General features: G+C 37.9%; 1 protein-coding gene across 1 annotated transcript in view; it reads left to right on the forward strand.

Moving 5' to 3' along the window:
* The first annotated feature begins 498 nt into the window (after positions 1–498).
* LOC115222109 (protein shank) overlaps positions 499–21,897 on the forward strand; it is a 151,059-nt gene continuing 129,660 nt past the window's right edge. The window contains exon 1 of the mRNA XM_029792232.2: positions 499–695. The gene's annotated coding sequence lies outside the window, so the exon portion shown is untranslated. The remainder of the gene's footprint in view (positions 696–21,897) is intronic.

A 21,897-nucleotide genomic window follows, 5' to 3' on the forward strand; every position in this document is an offset into this window, starting at 1 on the left:
GACAAACAATGTTAATTTGAATGAAAGGGAACGTGAGATCAGTGACAGTAAGGCATTACCTGATGCTTGTAGACGAGATGAACGTCGACGATGATGATGAAGGTGATGGGTGATGATGATGATGATGATATTTTCTTTTCGACAAGATCTCTATAAAACAACTGACACACATTTCAAATTTTACTTGTCATTTTATTTGTTCTGTGTTACTTTTCAAGCTATTTCAGGGAAAATTGTTTTATGTTTGACCATCTCATTTGACCTGTCAGTGTGTTTTAAAACATCAAACATCTGTTCATCCCAACACTGAATAAATTTACCCCTTCCACGTCGTTTAGTCAGAAGCAAGCTATAGGAAGTAGTAATGAAGCTCTAAAAACTACAATAGTGCAGTGCTCTGCTCAAGGCCTTAAAATATCGATATCGAAGTGCAAAAAAACAGTCAAGCTGTTGCCATTGAAACAGTCAACACATTGAAATCACTTCTACCGTGCATTCGATATCAGAAATGTTTTTAATCACAAAAGCAAACCTTTAATATACGTTAACGTTGCTGTTTATTTATAAAATTTATGACGTACCCAAGGAAAACACGTCTTCGTGGATTTCCCGAACTTATATGGTAAAAAGCTTCCTAAATGATGGTTAAAATACGACTAATTACCTACGAAACTTGAGATTTCTTTATAAAACAGGTAAGCTTCTAATGTTAGTTTATTTCATTGTTTTATTGAATTATGTACTTGCGAACTTTATATTAACATCAACTTGTTGAATATCGGAAAATTCATATTGAGCTGTCAGCATTTCATTCTTATTTAGTTTCTGTAAATATCCATATCAACCTATTGTGATTTCTTTAGCTTTTCTTGACATTTTCCATGTTTTACCTTTAATACGGATTAAAACGTCCATGCATCTATAACTTAGCCGAATTTTAGCAAGAAATTGTTAAGTTTTTCAAGTTTTTGTTTGATTGTTTTGCTTTTGTTTTGTTTTGATTTTATGGCGGGTGTATTCTCTTAGGAGTCGATATTATTACTGTTAGTTTGCTACGGGGAAATAACATTATGTCATATTCAAACTAAAGGTATTTTATTCAAAAGCGAGACTTCACTTAGTTTATGATCAGAATACAAAATTTTCAAAAATATTACGTGACAGTCAGATTTAAAATTTTATTTTAAATGCATTATTACATCATAAATAGAGATATGCGAAACAAAATCTCATTTATGCTAATACAAAACACAAAAGAAGAATTACATTTAATACGTGTATAACTATGCACAGTAACGTGAACACTTGTAGATGTTTGCTATTGCATTCATTTTCTCCCTACATGAATTGTTCCTTATTTAATGGATTTGTTCCACTTGGATTTCTCGATTACTTTTTAACCTTCTAAAAGAAGGTTAGGGGAAGATATGAATATTCTTTTCTCCTCTAGGCACAAGGCCCGAAATTTTGGGGGAAGGGGCCAGTCGATTAGATTGACTCCAGGACGTAACAGGTACTTAATTTATCGACCCCGAAAGGATGAAAGGCAAAGTCGACCTCGGAGGAATTGGAACTTTTGTTTACTAATTGCTTGGATAATCTCAGTTGAAGTCTTTCCCAGTTGACCCAAACTTTCCAACTCATCAGTTTTCTTTTCCACATTAATATTAAACATGGTTTTAGGTAGGACTTCCTCAAACCTTCTATTAATTCACTACTACTTATTGAATCAATAATACTAGTAGGACAAGGGGCTAAACACAGAAGGGACAAACAAGGACAGACAAATGGATTAAGTCGATTATATCAACCACTGCGTAACTGGTACTTTATTTATCGACCCCGAAAGGATGAAAGGCAAAGTCGACTTCGGCGGAATTTGAACCCAGAACGTAGCGGCAGACGAAATACGGCTACGCATTTCGCCCGGCGTGCTAACGTTTCTGCCAGCTCGCTGCCTTGGAATATATCGCCAAAATAAATATTATTCTCAAAAATATCAACAATATTTCATTTCTAAATATTCACGTCGTGTACTTAGATCCCACTCGTTCCAAGCTGGCCTGTTTTAGCACATGTAGCCCATTCATCGGATGTAACCCGAGTATATGCTAGAATGTTTTGATCTGTGAGTGGCTCTAATGTGACCCTTGTCCTATCTGGAACTGGTATAAGAATACGTGGCAAAAGTAAAGAATACGCACACCACCCGTTTTCCGCGGTTAGGGTTACTCCGTGTGTGTATTCTTTATCCGCGCCGAAAACATTTCTTTTGTACCATTCGACTCCTCCAAATATCCATTGAAGAGTGTATCCATCCTATAAACTTTTGTTTACGACGAGAAAAAAAAAACATTCTAAAAAAAGAACACTCCCAGCTCTCATCGATTTTATCCATACTGTTAGTATCAAATCCTCCAGTTCCCTTTAACACTGTTCTCAACCCATTCACAATAAACGTCTCTATGGAAATCACACGCTAGTCAATAAATTATGTCTGCTCTCAAATAAGATGTCAGCAATCCAGCGACCTGGATGTTGTTGGCCTGTTAAATTAAAAATCCAGGTATTTAATAACAGCATCGTCCGTTGTTCAATTATACAATGTCAACACAGAATAAAACTTCATTCTGTGATGAAAAGTTTGTTGGATTTCTCTCTCGCTTACTCGTTCGCTTGTGTCCTACTAGTATTGTATTATTGATTCAATAAGTAATAGTGAATTAATAAAAGGTTTGAGGAAGTCCTACCTAAAACCATGTTTAATATTAATGTGGAAAAGAAAACTGATGAGTTGGAAAGTTTGGGTCAACTGGGAAAGACTTCAACTGAGATTATCCAAGCAATCAGTAAACAAAAGCTCCTAGGCGTGGCTGTGTGGTCAGAAGTTTGCTTCTCGACTACATGGTTTCGTGTTCAATGCTACCGCGTGGCACTTTGGGTAAGTGTTTCCTACTCTAGCCTTATGTTAACCAAAGACTTGTGAATGGACTTAGTTAACAGAACAGCAATGTTTCGTTGGGGAACGAAACATTGCCGACAGAAACTGGAAGAAGCCTGTCGCGCGTGTATGTTTGCACACCACCGCCGCTTGACAACCAATATTGGTTTGTTCACGTTACTTTGCCGTTCGGTAAAAGTGACTGATAGAATAGGTATTAGGCTTAAAAGGACTGCGGTCGATTTGTTCTATCAAACCCCTAAGACGGTGCTCCAGCATGGCTACAGTCCAATGACTAAATAAATTAAAAGATAAAATATATATATATATATGTGATATATAAAACAAACAAGCAAGTTGGGTGACTACCCCAATACAACGTCGGAAAGAATAACAATTGGACACCGTCTAAATTTATTTACAAGTTCAGATGCTGTCTTGATTTATTTTCAAATTCAGATACTTATATCAACAACACCTACTCTTCATTTATAAAGTGAGCAGTTTTGAATTGGACTGTCTAATATTTTTGAAAAATACGCATTTTTTCCCCTTTTTGTGTGTGTTTTTCCCCTTTTTTCATCCCTTGTTAAACAGCCATGAAATACCTTAATATTTGCACATTGTGTTAGTTTAATAGGGAAAAAAACGATTTCTCTCTCTAATTTAAACTTAAGGACATGTTTATTGATGTTTTGTTCTTCCTAGTAACATAATGCACTTTTATTTCCCTTCCCATTACTTCTATATTGATCTATTCGGTTAAAACAAATATCCTACATCCTACACTAGGGCATTTTATTCAGTTGACAATTACCTCTGAATCGTGTTGTCCTTTCTATCATTTGATAATTTGAATTGTATGTATCCTTTAAAAAAAATGGAAATGGTCTTTCGTTATAAGTACATAAAATGGTCGAGAAAAGTGAAAGAGGAGTTTCAGATATTTTGATGTCTTTTACATACAGACATTGCGATTATAATACAAATTTATTGATAGATTAAAAGGCTATTGCAACCGAAATCGCATATATATTATGAATATAAAACTCGCGCGCATATATGTATATGTGCTGAGGAAAACACACTTTACCTGATGTTTTGACAAATTCCGAATTATTTATTTGTAAAACATTTTGTTACAAGTTTTAAACTAAAAGGAAACAATTTGGATGTTTTTTTGTTGTTTTTTTTGTTTCACAGATTTTGAAATTTTAAAATTAACCGAAACTTTTCAAGTTTGATATATTTACGTAATTTTTATGCTGAATCTGATTTTGGGAAAGTCTTCCTCCTGTACGCCTCCCACCTCATTTCCTCCCAATTTTTTTCTTTTTTTGGCCAAAAAAACCCCGTTTTTGGATACGAAGATTCCGGAAAATTGCCAAATATCGGCATTTTGAAATTTCGCCCCCCCCCCTTCCCCAATTTATTCATTTTTGACGTTTTTCCCTAACTCTAACCCTAACTACAAACATTTTTGGAAATTTTTTCAGAACCATAATCTCCGTATTTTCCGCATATTTTGAAAAACAAAATTTCTGAAAAAAGTAGCCGTACACTGCGAGGGGAGGGGGAGGTGTAATTTTTTTTTTTTTTTATTGAAATTTTACAGAAATTTTTGGAAATTATTTTCAGAATCATAATCTCCGTATTTTTCCATATATTTTGAGAAAAAAAAAATTATGAAAAAAATTTTAAAATAAAGAAAATAAGGGCAGGGAGGGTTAATTTCAAAATGCTGAACCCCAGGTCAGCCACTGTTCAGTCTGACCCTAAACACCATCCCTAAATCCTAATTCTAGCCCTGATGCTAACCCTTCATTTTTTAAATATTGTTTTCAAAACTGGTGTACTGGTGTAGTTTTGTAAGCTAATTATGGAAATGAAATTCATTTTTGTGACAAATTAATAAATAAAAAGTTAATAGCTTTTAAAGTTTGCAAATTTTAGGTAATTTTAACCAATCGAAAATCACAGACACATTGGTGCCTGTTTCCATTGATACAAACCAATGTTTTGACTACTTAAAACTACTTAGGTGAAACTCTAAAACTTCAAGTTACTATGGCTAAACTTAGATTAAGTGAGTTGATTATCAAAATCATTTGAACATTATTGAAAATAACTAAAAGTATTTATTTATGACATACTACATACTGAAGTCAATTTATATTCTTATAATGCAAACTAGCTACGAATAGAAGTAGGGGAAAATATATGCCATAAAATGTACTTATTTAACTATAGTGTTTATTTCTAAGTAGATTAAGTCTTCTGGTATGTATTGATGTTGCATAACTGTTGTGCTTTTGACAGTCAAATGAAGACATGTTCAAGAGAGAGTGCTAGAAGCATTCAAGATGCAATGATCCATACCCTCTCACATAACCATATAAGATCTTCTGATGCTGGCCAATATGAAAATAATAGTGATATCTTTGGTATGGATGACTTTTTATTCCTACCCAATATATTATATCATATACCAATGCAGCCTTCATTACAATAAATGAATGAATGTACAAAATTAATTTCCATAAGTTTATATTATTGTTGCCTTCAAATAAGGCCCAATGAAGTCTATATAATTATCTATAATCCACAGTGAATTGGTTCATTAATAATTATTTTTCTATCACATTGTATCATTATGGAAATGAGTTGCGTCAATTACATGTTTTATTTTACAATTTGATAAATAATTTTTGCTCTTTATCTCAAGCTGTTGAAATGGCTTTCATTAGGCCCAGTTTTATTTACAGTGATATTAAATATGTTGGTAGGTGACTAACTGGCAGAATCGTTAGCATGCCAGGTAAAATGCTTAGCAACATTTTCTCCATCTTCATGGTCTGGGTTCAAACACCACCAAGGTTGACTTTACCTTTCATCATTTTAGGGTTGAGAAAATTGGGGTTGATGTAACCAACTTAGCCTCTGCCAAAATTTGAAATATATTAAATACATTGGATAAATTGTGGAATCCATTTTCAACATCTCAGATATCTCTGTTAATTTCTTTGGTGTCTCTGTTCCAAACAGCACTCTCCACCTCTCTCCCTCCATCTTTTATAAACCAACCAACTTCCCTGATTACCACAATTTTTCTTCCTCCTTTCCCACTCACACCAACAACTCTACCCCTTGCCTCTGTCAGTTCCTGCTTTTCCATTTACCCTTGAAGCAGAGATTCTGGCTTCAAACCAAGCTGCTTCAAATACCCACCTCTTTTTCTTTGCTCAGGGTTACCACCAACCCGTAATGAATGTAACCCACCACCAAGTCTGAGCTATCAACAGCAATCACTGTCTCAGTGTTCCACCACCACCACTTGACTGCATTTCCTTACCCTCATTTTCAACTTCACTACACCATCCTTTGCAACTTCCACCTTCTACACTCTGACCCTGCCATTGTCCTATCTCCCTTGAACCTCCACTCCTCTCCTTTAACCCCTTTTCTTTACCATATTTCTGTTGAAATACACTGCCTTTGTTTCAATTAAATTTGAAAATAATGAATAATTTAAGATTATTTTGTCATTATTTGGAACAAAAATTAACCTGAAATTTTAGTGGAAAGTTTTAATTAATGTCACTATAATAAAGAAAGTTTGCATCACAGGATCAAGGGCATTTTTTGATAGGTTGGTATCAAAATGGTTAAATGTGACTGGTGTGTTGGGAGATAAACTGCTCTTGGAAATAAAATCATTCTTATAATGTGTGGAAACTGGTGTGCTCACTCAAAGGGAACCCAGGGCAACCAACTACTGGAACTGCAGTATACATACTTCTTTCATCCATCACTATCATAATTTAATGTCCACATTTCCATCTTGCGTGGGTCAGATGAAATATATCAGAACAGTAAGATATTTGATGCCCTTCCTGTTGTCAAATCTCACCTGTTTCCAAGCAAGTTAATATTTTCCCTTGGCTAGATATCTTTTTTCATGGAAACTGAAAATAAATACCCTCTTGCTTGTGTGTCAATGATTCTCATTTACAACTATAATGTGATGTCTAGACAATGGTACATCACACACACACACACATCATCATCATCATTATCATCATTATTTAGTGTCTGCTTTCCATGCTGGCATGGTTTGGCTGGAACTAGCATGCTGGAGAGATGCACCAAGTTGCAGTCTGGTCTGGCATGGTTTCTATGGCTGGATGCCCTTCCTAATGCCAACCATTCAAATAGTGTAATGGATGTTTCTAATGTGCCACCAGCATGGGTGCTTTTATGCGCCACTGGCATGGGTGCCAGTCACGTGGCACTGGCATTGGCCATGACTATGATTTCACATGGTTTGACAAGTCTTCTCAAGCACAGATATCGCCAAAGGTCTCAGTCACTTGTCATCACCTCCATGAGGCTCAGCATTCAAAGATCATGCTTCACCACTTTGCCCCATGTCTTCCTGGGTATACCACTACCACAGGTTCCCTCCATAGTTAGAGATCAGCACTTCTTTACACAACTGTCCTCGTCCATATGCATCACATGACCATAGCAGTGCAGTCATCTCTCTTGCACACTACATCTAATGCCTCTTATGCCCAACTTTTCTCTTAAGCTGCTCACACTCTGTCATACATGCACACTGTCATGTAGCATGGCTGTTTGTACACATATATATTATGTGTGTGTATTTGTGTATATATCAAAATCATTATCATTTCATGTCAGCTTTCCATACTGGCATGGGCTGGATGGTTTGATAGGAGCTGGCAAGTCAGAGAGCTGCACCAGGCACCAATTGTCTGTTTTGGCATGGTTTCTACAGCTGGATGCCCTTCCTGATGTCAATTACTTCACAGAGTGTATGTATGTAAATATATATATATACACATATATATACACACACACACACGCGTATATATATATATATATATATATATATATATATAAACACATATACACACATATACATACACATATATATACACACATATATACACACACACACATATATATACACACACATACATGCATATATATATATATATATATACACAAACACACATATATATATACATACACATATATACATATATATATGTGTGTGTGTGTATAAACAGCCTTGATACAAACAAATTGGAGATTGTTGTGTCAAAATGGTATTAAAAACTTTGTTGCAACCAGCATTAATAGGCTTCGGGGTACAAGGCAAAGGAGAAAAGTGGTTGCAAATATATCACCTGCACTGACCTATATGTATACGCACACATACACACACACACTTGCATATAAATACAATATAAATACGATATGAAACAATGGAAACAATCAAAAGATCAGTTTGCAGCTGTGTTGAACTCCACCTCAGTCACTAATGATGATGTCATAATGTCTGTTCTGCAGCACACTCTAATACCGTAACTGTCTCTGGAGTCAACCTTCCTGGAAGTGGTAAACTCTATTAAACAGATCTCTGCTGGTAAAGTACCTGGCAGGGATGCTATCCCTCCTGAAATTTATAAACATGGGGGACAGAAGATTTTTAAGAAACTGCATGACCTCTTCATAAACATTTGGAAGGTAAGACATGTACCACAGGACTTCAAGGATGCCTCAATTCAACATTTGTATAAGAACACAGGAAAGAGAAGTGTCTGTGATAATCATCATGGAATATCACTTCTGTCTATTGCTGGTAAGATTCTTGCTTGACTCATTCTTGACAGGATCATCAAATATGTAAATGATATCTATCCAGAATCATAGTGTGGATTTCACTCTAGTCGTGGCACTATCAACTTGATCTTTTCCTTCTGGCAGGTCATGGAGAAGGTGCATGAGAAAAATCAAGAGTTGTTCTTGATATTCATTGACCCTACTAAGGCCTTCGATACTGTTAGCCAGCATATTCTCTGGAAAGTTCTGAAAAAGCTCAGTATACCTGACAAGATATTGAATGTTATCATCTCCTTTCATGAGGGAATGAAGGTGGCTGCTGTCATGTCTAATGGGTAATCTTTGACTTCCTTCTATATTACAAATGGCACAAAGCAAGATTGTGTTATGGCTCCTGTTTTGTTTGTACTCTTCTTTTCAGTGATACTGAAGTATGCTTTTGGCAACATACAAAGTGGTGTCAAATTCCAGTTTCGAGCAAGTGGTGGACTATTCAAGCATCAGAATTTCAAAGCCAGAACACTGCTACGTACCAGCATCATTTGTGATCTATTTTTTGCAGATGATACTGCACTAGTAGCAACCTCTTTAGAGGAAGCTCAGAAACATCTAGACCAATTTTCTGCTGCATGTAAAGCCTTTGGTTTGACCATCGGCATAAAGAAGTAATCCACCAAACGTGCGCCCTACTCCTAAACAAATATGAGGTGTCAAGCAGAGGCCACTGCTTCACAATTTTCCTTGATGGGAAAAGCCTAAATTATGTGAAGTCATTTACATATCTTGGAAGCAAAAGTTAATTTGAGTGCTTTCCTTGATAAAAGCATCAACTGTCTTGCAAAGGCAACCAATGCTTTTGGCAAACTCCATCATCACCTATGGGATGAAAGGGGCATCAAACTTGACACCAAAGTATAAGTCTATAAAGCAGCCATTCTTTCTACTCTCTTGTATGGCTCAGAATCATGGATACCCTATAGGCGACACATTAACCAACTAGACATCTTCCACAAAGACTGTCTGAGGACAATCTGCAGTTATTCACTAAAAGACAAAGTTTCTAATACCAACTTGTTTAGCAAGTGTGAGATTGGTGGAATTGAGAGCTTCCTTATACAATCACAATTGCACTGGGCTGACCATGTGATCAGAATGAGTGACAAAAGAATACCCAAAGTCTTCATGTACAGCCAATTTGAGAGTAGGCAGAGGAATATTGGTCAACCATGGCTCAGATATAAGGACAAACTGAAGAGTAACCTGTTAGAGATGAAGGTAGCTCACAACACCTTTGAGTAAACAGCCTTGGTACAAACAAATTGGAGATTGTTGTGTCAAAATGGTATTAAAAACTTTGTTGCAACCAGCATTAACAGGCTTCGGGGTACAAGGCAAAGGAGAAAAGTGGTTGCAAATATACCACCTGCACTGACCTATAATCCTCATACTTGCAACATCTGTGGCCTTCTTTTCAAATCATTGGCAGGACTTAAATGTCACATTCGACATAAACATTATGAGTGACAAAGAAAGAGTACGTTGTCAGAGCCTCATATGTCAAAACTGATGGGAGACTCCGTCACACACACACACACACACACACACACACACACACACACACACACACACGCATGCACATATATGTATATAAATATATATGTATGTATATGACAGGCTTCTTTAAGTTTCCATCTACCAAATCCACTGACAAGGCTTTGGTCATCCCAGGGCTATAAGTAGAAGGCATTTGCCCAAGGTACCACGTTGTGGGACTGAAGCCAAAGATCACATAGTTGGAAAGCAAGTTTCTCAACCTCACAGCAATGTCTGCATCTATTGCAGTGATATAGAAATAATGTGAAGAGTTGCAATGAGCCCCAGCCTATATAATATTGAATAGCTATACTCATCACAGCTTTGGGAATCACAAACATTCTCATGTCAGCCTCTCAGGACCCTCTAATTTTCTCAGATCATCATTATTATCATCGTTTAACATCCACCTTCCATGCTGACATGGGTTGGGTGGTTTCACAGGAGACTACCCCAGGCTACTGTGTCTGTTTTGGCATGGTTTTCACAGCTGGCTGCCCTTCCTAACACCAGCCGTTCCGTAGAGTGGACTGAGTGCTTTTTATGTTAGGTCAGTTTTGGCATGGTTTTTACAACTGGATGTCCTTCCAAATGCCAGTCACTTCATAGTGTGGACTGGGTGCTTTTTACATGGCACCAGCATTGGCAGGGTCACCAATTAACTTGCAAGACAAGAAATTTTGAGAGGGGCATTGGAGGAAGTGATCTTGTGTCAGATGATGAAAGGTTAGAGTGAGACAGAGAGGCAGAAACAGATGTCTTGCTATAGAGGAGGTATATGTTTACCTGGCCAGAGAGAGATAGAGGAGGAGGAGGAAAGGAGGAGGGAGGGGAGAGAGAGTGAGTGAGAAGAAGAGAGGTAACAAGAAAGAGGATAGAAACAGGTGTGTTGATTATGAAAGAGGTATACAAACTTTCTCTGATGTGTGTGTGTGTGTGTGTGTGAAATTACAAGGGATGAAAATTCTACTCTTGTGCCAAATGGTATACTGTTGCAAATAATGTATAAAAAATCGAAAATTCAGATAATGAGTTTCATGGACAAGTAAATAATTAAAAATACATGTAATTAGTTAATTTAACACAAAATAGAAAGCTCTAAGTTTAATAATAAATCTCTTCCTGTCCATACAGAAACAGGTATTCCACTTGTATCAGTATGTAAGAGAGATTTGCTGCAAGGAAATGGTGAACAGTCAACAACTTGGAGAAGAAGGAGGGGATGTTGTTTAGCCACAGGTCAAAACTGATTGACTATGCCTATGATCAAAAAGTTTCTAGCCATGTAACAATCCTTCTTTCTCTGTCTTTGACTGCATTATCATTTATCCTTTACTTGTTTCTGTCATTAGACTGAGGCCATGCCAGGGCACTGCTTTGAAGAATTTTTAGTCAAATGTAACGACCCCTGTACTTATTTTTTAAAGCTTGGTACATATTCTGTTGGTCTCTTTTGCCAAACTTCTAAGTTACAGGAATGTAAACTTACCACCATTGGTTGTCAAGTGATGAGGGACAAACACACACACAGCATGTGGGGAATAAACTGTCATCAAAATTAAGCAAAAATGAAAATAACACTGACATCTCATTTTAACAGATATATTTACCAAAATTGCACAAAAATATCTTGGAATACTAAAAAGTAACTTTATTCGATAAAATCGCCATTGGCTTCAACCATGGACTCCAGACGACTTTGGAACCTCCTGCAACTCTTCTGGGCGGTCTCCTTGTTTAAGTTGGTGAATGCTGCTATAATCCTTGCCTTTAGTTCATCTTTGGTGTTACAAGGAGTTTTGTTGGTATCTCACTCACCTGTGTCCCACACATAATAATCAAGAGGGTTGCAGTGTGGAGAGTTAGGTGGCCAGATGTTAGGCGTGATGTGGTCATAGAAATTGCCTGACAGCCATGACTGTGTGGTGTGGTGCAGAGTCCTGTAGTCAGACACAGGGTCTTCCAGTAGCCATCTTCTAGACCCAGAGCAACACTACTCTCTCCAGGCACTTGATGTAGGCCTCTGTGTTGAGTCTGAGGTTGTGTGGGAAGATGAATGGAGACATAACATTGCCATCACTAGTGATCACTCCAAACCATGATGTTGACTGGTTGTTTGATCTTTATCACTCTCAGTACATGTCCTCAGATTGCACTGTCCTCAGCTTGACACCCAAACGCTTGAAATGTTTGTATTGGAACTTCCAGTGTGAATGCCAAGCAGTACAGCATGTCATTTCCAAATTTCTGGCAGAATGAGTTGTGTCATGGTGCTGTTTTTCTCACAGAGGGTGCCCAACTGACCCTACTATACTGTATAGTCAACAAAATCAAAAACAAACAATGTACATGCGCAAAATTAAAAATATGAAATAGCAATGATTTACTCATCACACTCTGTATGCATATGTATGTATATATATATATATATATATATATATATATATCAAAACAGTTTGGTACTTTGTGTTTCATGCACAATGCTAGTCATAAGCCATTTTGAATTTGAATGACAGAAGCTGATTGCAACTGCCAAACCCCACCATGTGCCCTCTAAAAGAATCTTGTCTCTCAAGGGTCGTAGTATACAGTGCCACCCTTATACAATCCGATGGTATTACTAAGCACTATACGGGTATGACAGCTAATGCCTTCAAAGCAAGATTCTTCCAGCATATGCACTCGTTCAGATCCAGGGATAGAGAGAACTCTACTTCCCTGTCTCATTTTCACTGGAGACTCTGTGATCTCCAAGATGAAATACCCAGCATCAAGTGGATTATTGTCAACAGTGCGCCACCATATTCACCCAGTGCCCCCAACTGCCAGTTCTACCTCTGCAAAAAACTGCATATCCTCCAACAATCTGCAGTATCCATCAACATGAAATATGGTCTATTATATCACTGTCACTAGAGATATGCTCTTCTGGTAAATTTCAGACCTCTGACTGCTTACAACCTAGATATACCACCTTTGCACCACCTGCACCAAAGTCTCCACTACCAACCAACCCCATGAGCAGGACCGCCATTTACCGATCCCCAACGTTTACCAACCCCCAACACTTACCATTTCCCAATACTTACCAATCCCCAATGCTTGTATGCATGTATGTGAATGCAAATGTGTATGTGCACACACACTGGTATGCATGCGAATATACACATGTGCATATGAATGAATATGCTTGTGTGTCTATGCATATACATGTGTGCATGTATGCGTGCGTATGTCTGTGCACATGTGCGTGTTTGTCCAAGTGTGTGTGTGTGCAGATGTGCGCATGCATGCCCATGTACAGATGTGCACACTTGCATCAATATACACATGCACGCAAAACTATATGAGCACGTCTGCACACCAACATATAGAACTATATACTTGCACATGCCGCCCCTTCCTACTTACACAGTAATCCTTCAACTGTCATGGCTGCTATGTTCCAAAACCCCCTGCAATAAGTGAAAATCTGCAAAGTAGAAACAGTACTGTACTGTATATTTTTATTATTATTTTTTAATTTGTTGGCGACCCTTGTTGTACTCTTTCGCCTCAACTTTCTCTCACTCTCTCTTCCTGTTTCTTGAGTAACGCTGCGATGGTCTGGCATCCCATCCAGCTGGGGGAACACATACGCCACAGAAACGGGAAACTGGGCCCATGAGCCTGGCTAGGCTTGAAAAGGGCGACGTTTATTGTTTTTCTTTTTATATATTTATTTTATCATAAATGCAAAACAACACTACAGAGGAATCGACATAAGCTTAAATAATAAACTGCGATATGGTGAGGGATTACTCTATATTGAGTCATTCCATAAATAATGTGTATTTTTTCAATTGCATGAACTAAAAGTCAGAGGGGGACAGGATAAACTATCCGCATCAACTTACTATAAAAGCAGGTAGTAATTTTACCTTGTTATTATTCTTAGAGCAAGTTTTGAAGAGTGCAGTACAATTTTAAGTTATTTTTTCAAAGCTATAATGGAAGTGACAAAGGAGCATATTCAGCATATTTTACTTTATGAGTTCAATAAAGTCAACAACGCAACGGAAAGTGCAAGGAATATTAATGTGACAATAAGCATAAGCCAGGGCCAATGGTGGTTCCAGAAATTTGAGCCAGGAACTACAGCCTAGAAGACAAGCCTCATCCTGGAAGATCTGTAGAGCTTGACAAGGACGTTCTACAAACCCTGGTGGAACAAAATCCCATTGTAACTTTTGAGTAACTAGCAGAGAAGCTTGGATTTGGTCAGTCAATCATTCATCGGCGCTTGTGTGCCTTCGGAAAAGTTAGCAAATTGGGTCAATGGGTTCCTCACTAACTTTCCAAGTGTAATTGCACACAGAGGGTAAATGTGTGCTCTTCTTTGCTGTCATGCCTCATGAATAAACCTTGTTTGGACCAAATAGTGATTGGTGACAAGAAATGTCAAGCACAGAATATTGCACATCCAGCTATGTGCAAAATTCTGCCTGTTTTATGCACAAAATGGCCAAATTTGGCATCTAATACCCTACAGTGTCATTCTAAAACGAAACAGCCATATCATCAAAATCTCAAAGCTACAAGATAATACATGATAAATTTTAGATTTAACAAAGTGATCTGAATGCTAAAGGCTCCTTTGCTAGTTTGTGGAGTGCATGTGATAAAGATTAAAGAATTTCTGATATTGAAATGGAGGAATCATATTGGTTATGTGGTTGGTGAAGGTTCTGGATGTAGGATATGTCATATGTAGGATATGTCATATGCAGGATGTCTTAGAATTAACTATCTATTTCAGTAAAATAAAGGTTTGATGTAAGATTTGTACATCAATTTGTTTTGGTATTACAATTAAGTAATAAAAGTATTAAGTATTACAATTAAGTAATAAAAATAAAATTCTGTCAGTTGTTTTTTTTTAAATTTGCCCGATTTCATTGAAACCGATAGTTAATTCTAGAACACCCTGTTTAAGCAAAAAGGAAAAAAATTAAATATTCTATACCAATTTAAAGACAAGAGAAAATAAAACTAGATGTTCTGCATTGCAGTAAGACTTCTCATGCAGTCAATTATACAACTGAAATATTTTTATCGTTGGTTTCTGACTTTCTGACAACTATAAATTCTCCTAATATATTAGATTACTCCAGACAAACTGTTTATCATCATAAATCTTTACTAATCTATATCATATCAATGTAGTTTAAGACATGATGTTTTGTAGCATTGAAAGTATTTCCTATTTACTTATTTGTATCCCTGTTCTGAGAATTGATCAAGGACATCAAGAATTGAAAGTCCATTTTAAAACTTACATATGACTATCTAAAACCTCAATTTTGGGTTTGATTGGATGTATTTCATCTGAGATTTTCAATGACCACTCCAATGAGAATGCTGATGTTGTGTGTTAGAAATTTGATAGATCAAAATACAAATGAATAAACAGATTTTTTAAAATCTGCTGTTCTCTGCAAAGTGTCAGTAGTCCTAGAGCTTACATTTTCTTTCTTCAAGAAAACAGGAACACACACACACACACGTATCTATGTATGTGTACATTATTGATATATATATATATATATATATATATATATATATATATATACTGTTCTATACCAATGAATAAAATCTATTTAATCTGAACCACATGTTTTTAGTTACATTTTCATATGAATCTAATACAGCTGCTAGTAAGATTAAAAAATAAATGAATTATTGACATTTCATAAATGCTTTGAAGATAGATATATGGATCTCCTTTTGTCTGGGCACACTGTTCTATATTTGTAGGTAAAATGAAATGGAATGTTGTAACATTCAGGCCTCTACCTCTCCAAGGATATTAGTTATATAAGTGAAGTAAAATGACTTCAAATGGGGAACATAAATGTCGATTTACAAAGTCTAGTAGAGGACAAATTAACATTTACTATTTAAAGGCATCATGTTTATAAAGATTTGTCTTAAAATAAATCTAAAGGGTAATAGTAACAGTATGTTTAGAGAGTGTGTTGTTCTTCAGACAAAAGACAATATATAATATTGTAACCCAGTATTTAAAGGTTGATAGTAATTATCATGTTTCAGGTTAAGAACCATTGACAAAGAGCTGACAGTCGCTCTCTTGTTGGTTTGTCGATGATTGTCCTACACTGAAATTCACTAAAAAAAGAAATTAGATAAAGCAAGAAATAAAGCAATTTCAATTGATTTATTATACACACTTACTCAGCAAATCTGTAAGTCTTATACTGGTAGCTGGATCATCATCGTTATTCAATGTTTAGTTTTCCATGCTTGCATGGATCAGACAGAATTTGTTGAGGCAGATTTTGTGTGGACAGATGTGCTTCATGTTGCCAACTCTCATTTGTTTCCCATGGACAGACATGTTTTTCAAAAAAGACTGGAAACAAACAACATTGCTTGAATGATGGTTGTTGTTCATTTATATTATCATCACATGATGTAAGGAGAAAGGTACGAGTTTGAGTGTTCAGAAAACGTTGATGTTTCACTCCATCTCTACTTAGAGTTTCCCCACATCAAAAGTGGATCAAGATGAATGACTGCATTTTGGTGGGAGAACTCTGAGTAGTGATAGAGTGAATCATCAGCTGTTCACAAATATGCAAAAAGCAAAAAAAAAAAAAAAATCAGGTGGAACTGTGACTAAAAGTATCTCAGGGAATAAATAACATGTTGATACCATTTAAAAAGCATTGGTGTTGGTACCACATAAAAAGCATTGGTGCTGGTGCCACATAAAAAGCATTGGTGCTGGTGCCACATAAAAAGCATTGGTGATGGTACCACATAAAAAGCATTGGTGCTGGTACCACATAAAAATCATTGGTGCTGGTGCCACATAAAAAGCATTGGTGTTGGTACCACATAAAAAGCATTGGTGATGGTACCACATAAAAAGCATTGGTGCTGGTACCACATAAAAATCATTGGTGCTGGTGCCACATAAAAAGCATTGGTGTTGGTACCACATAAAAAGCATTGGTGCTGGTACCACATAAAAAGCATTGGTGGTGGTGCCACATAAAAAGCATTGGTGCTGGTGCCACATAAAAAGCATTGGTGCTGGTGCCACATAAAAAGCATTGGTGGTGGTGCCACATAAAAAGCATTGGTGCTGGTGCCACATAAAAAGCATTGGTGGTGGTGCCACATAAAAAGCATGGTGGTGGTGCCACATAAAAGCATTGGTGGTGGTGCCACATAAAAAGCATTGGTGCTGGTGCCACATAAAAAGCATGGTGGTGGTACCACATAAAAAGCATTGGTGCTGGTGCCACATAAAAAGCATTGGTGGTGGTGCCACATAAAAAGCATTGGTGCTGGTGCCACATAAAAAGCATTGGTGGTGGTGCCACATAAAAAGCATTGGTGCTGGTGCCACATAAAAAGCATTGGTGCTGGTGCCACATAAAAAGCATTGGTGATGGTGCCACATAAAAAGCATTGGTGGTGGTGCCACATAAAAAGCATTGGTGATGGTACCACATAAAAAGCATTGGTGCTGGTGCCACATAAAAAGCATTGGTGCTGGTGCCACATAAAAAGCATTGGTGGTGGTGCCACATAAAAAGCATTGGTGGTGGTGCCACATAAAAAGCATTGGTGGTGGTGCCACATAAAAAGCATTGGTGCTGGTGCCACATAAAAAGCATTGGTGATGGTACCACATAAAAAGCATTGGTGGTGGTGCCACATAAAAAGCATTGTGGTGGTGCCACATAAAAGCATTGGTGGTGGTGCCACATAAAAAGCATTGGTGTTGGTACCACATAAAAAGCATTGGTGCTGGTGCCACATAAAAAGCATTGGTGATGGTACCACATAAAAAGCATTGGTGGTGGTGCCACATAAAAAGCATTGGTGGTGGTGCCACATAAAAAGCATTGGTGGTGGTGCCACATAAAAAGCATTGGTGGTGGTGCCACATAAAAAGCATTGGTGCTGGTGCCACATAAAAAGCATTGGTGATGGTACCACATAAAAAGCATTGGTGGTGGTGCCACATAAAAAGCATTGGTGGTGGTGCCACATAAAAAGCATTGGTGGTGGTGCCACATAAAAAGCATTGGTGGTGGTGCCACATAAAAAGCATTGGTGCTGGTGCCACATAAAAAGCATTGGTGGTGGTGCCACATAAAAAGCATTGGTGGTGGTGCCACATAAAAAGCATTGGTGATGGTACCACATAAAAAGCATTGGTGCTGGTGCCACATAAAAAGCATTGGTGGTGGTGCCACATAAAAAGCATTGGTGGTGGTGCCACATAAAAAGCATTGGTGGTGGTGCCACATAAAAAGCATTGGTGCTGGTGCCACATAAAAAGCATTGGTGGTGGTGCCACATAAAAAGCATTGGTGCTGGTGCCACATAAAAAGCATTGGTGATGGTACCACATAAAAAGCATTGGTGATGGTACCACATAAAAAGCATTGGTGCTGGTACCACATAAAAATCATTGGTGCTGGTGCCACATAAAAAGCATTGGTGTTGGTACCACATAAAAAGCATTGGTGATGGTACCACATAAAAAGCATTGGTGCTGGTACCACATAAAAAGCATTGGTGATGGTACCACATAAAAATCATTGGTGCTGGTGCCACATAAAAAGCATTGGTGTTGGTACCACATAAAAAGCATTGGTGATGGTACCACATAAAAAGCATTGGTGCTGGTACCACATAAAAATCATTGGTGCTGGTGCCACATAAAAAGCATTGGTGGTGGTGCCACATAAAAAGCATTGGTGATGGTACCACATAAAAATCATTGGTGCTGGTGCCACATAAAAAGCATTGGTGGTGGTGCCACATAAAAAGCATTGGTGGTGGTGCCACATAAAAAGCATTGGTGGTGGTGCCACATAAAAAGCATTGGTGGTGGTGCCACATAAAAAGCATTGGTGTTGGTACCACATAAAAAGCATTGGTGCTGGTACCACATAAAAAGCATTGGTGCTGGTACCACATAAAAAGCATTGGTGATGGTACCACATAAAAAGCATTGGTGCTGGTACCACATAAAAAGCATTGGTGATGGCACCACATAAAAAGCATTGGTGATGGTACCACATAAAAAGCATTGGTGCTGGTACCACATAAAAAGCATTGGTGTTGGTACCACATAAAAAGCATTGGTGCTGGTACCACATAAAAAGCATTGGTGATGGTACCACATAAAAAGCATTGGTGATGGTACCACATAAAAAGCATTGGTGCTGGTACCACATAAAAATCATTGGTGCTGGTGCCACATAAAAAGCATTGGTGTTGGTACCACATAAAAAGCATTGGTGATGGTACCACATAAAAAGCATTGGTGCTGGTACCACATAAAAAGCATTGGTGATGGTACCACATAAAAAGCATTGGTGATGGTACCACATAAAAAGCATTGGTGTTGGTACCACATAAAAAGCATTGGTGATGGTACCACATAAAAAGCATTGGTGATGGTACCACATAAAAAGCATTGGTGTTGGTACCACATAAAAAGCATTGGTGATGGTACCACATAAAAAGCATTGGTGATGGTACCACATAAAAAGCATTGGTGATGGTACCACATAAAAAGCATTGGTGTTGGTACCACATAAAAAGCATTGGTGCTGGTACCACATAAAAAGCATTGGTGATGGTACCACATAAAAAGCATTGGTGATGGTACCACATAAAAAGCATTGGTGCTGGTACCACATAAAAATCATTGGTGCTGGTGCCACATAAAAAGCATTGGTGTTGGTACCACATAAAAAGCATTGGTGATGGTACCACATAAAAAGCATTGGTGCTGGTACCACATAAAAAGCATTGGTGGTGGTACCACATAAAAAGCATTGGTGGTGGTCCACATAAAAAGCATTGGTACTGGTACCACACAAAAAGCACTGGTGGTGGTACCATGTAGAAAAAAAGCACCAAGTACACTCTGTAAAGTGGTTGGTATTAGGAAGGGCATCCAGCCATAAAAATCAAACAAAAACAGGCTTTGGGACCTGGTGCAATTCCTGGCTTTACCAGTTCTTTTCAAGCTGTTCAACTCATGCCAGCATGGAAAATGGATGTTAAATGATGATGATGATGATATGTATTGATTGCTTTCACATTTGTACACCCATACACACATGCACATGCACACACACACACACACACACGTTATATCAGAGACTGAATCTGACAAAATACTGTTTCACACGAAAGCACATGTGCTTAACCTTTTCATTCGTTTCTTTGGAGCTTCCTGGGCCACCAACCACTTTTCTCCATTGTTCTCAACTCTGATCTATCTGTCCTTCTTTCTACGCTTTTCTAGCTCTGCCTTAGTTACCCCACTTGTTATGTTTCCATGAAAAAAAGCCTGCTTTTTTATCTGGGTAGGGTAGTTGGTCCTACACAAATTCACTTTTATCTCTGGAAAGAGATAGTCCATGTTAATCTCTCTTTACTCTTTTACTTGTTTTAGTCATTTGACTGCGGCCATGCTGGAGCACCGCCTTTTTTTTAATCGAGCAACTCGACTCCGGCACTTATTCTTTGTAAGCCTAGTACTTATTCTATCGGTCTCTTTTGCCGAACCGCTAAGTGATGGGGACATAAACACACCAGTATCGGTTGTCAAGCAATGCTAGGGGGACAAACACAGACACACAAACATACACACGCACACACACATATATATATACTTATATGCGACGGGCTTCTTTCAGTTTCCGTCTACCAAATCCACTCACAAGGCTTTGGTCGGCCCGAGGCTATAGCAGAAGACACTTGCCCAAGGTGCCACACAGTGGGACTGAACCCGGAACCATGTGGTTGGTAAACAAGCTACTTACCACACAGCCACTCCTGGCAGCTATCTTTCCTTTGTCCAACATGGAAGGGTGTATCAAGAGCTTGCACTTCACTGGCAGAGCTCTCAGAGTCATTGGGTCACATAAGTCATCACATTGCAACAAGGACAAGCCCTTGTGGTGGGCAAAGGCATATCAGGGACTAAATTACCAGAAGAATGACAGCTCTTTATATATACTGAAATGTAGACAGAAGGACAGATATACAAAATGTAGAAAGCAAGCCATATTAGTAGATGTAAGGTGATCTCACTTGTGCTGATGCCTCAAAAAAAATCACTCTGCTACACTCTGTTAAGTGGTTAGCATTAGAAAGGGCATCTAGCTGTAGAAAGCATGTCAAAGCAGACATTAGAACACGATGCAGTCCACCAACTCATTGGATCTGTTAGGCCATCCAACCCATGTCAGCACTGAAGACAAGTATTGAATGGTGATGATAATGATGGTGGTGTTGTTAGATAGACAGACATATAGGTAGACAGACGTGGATAGAGAGATAGATAGACAATCAGACATATAGACAAACAGATAGGTGGATAGATAGACAGAAAGACAGACAGATAGATAGACAGACAGATAGGCAGGCAGACAGACAAATAGATAGATAGATAGACAGATAGATAGACAAACAGGCAGATAGACAGACAGGTAGGTAAGTGGATAGATAGATAGATAGATAGACAGACAGACAGACAGGTAGGTAGGTAGGTAGGTAAGTAGATAGATCGATAGACAGACAGGTAGGTAGGTAAGTAGATAGATAGATAGATAGGCAGGCAGATAGATAGACAGACAGACTAATAGATTAATAATTTTATCAACTCC

This window comes from Octopus sinensis, linkage group LG19 (assembly GCF_006345805.1).
Source record: "Octopus sinensis linkage group LG19, ASM634580v1, whole genome shotgun sequence".
Taxonomy (NCBI): domain Eukaryota; kingdom Metazoa; phylum Mollusca; class Cephalopoda; order Octopoda; family Octopodidae; genus Octopus; species Octopus sinensis.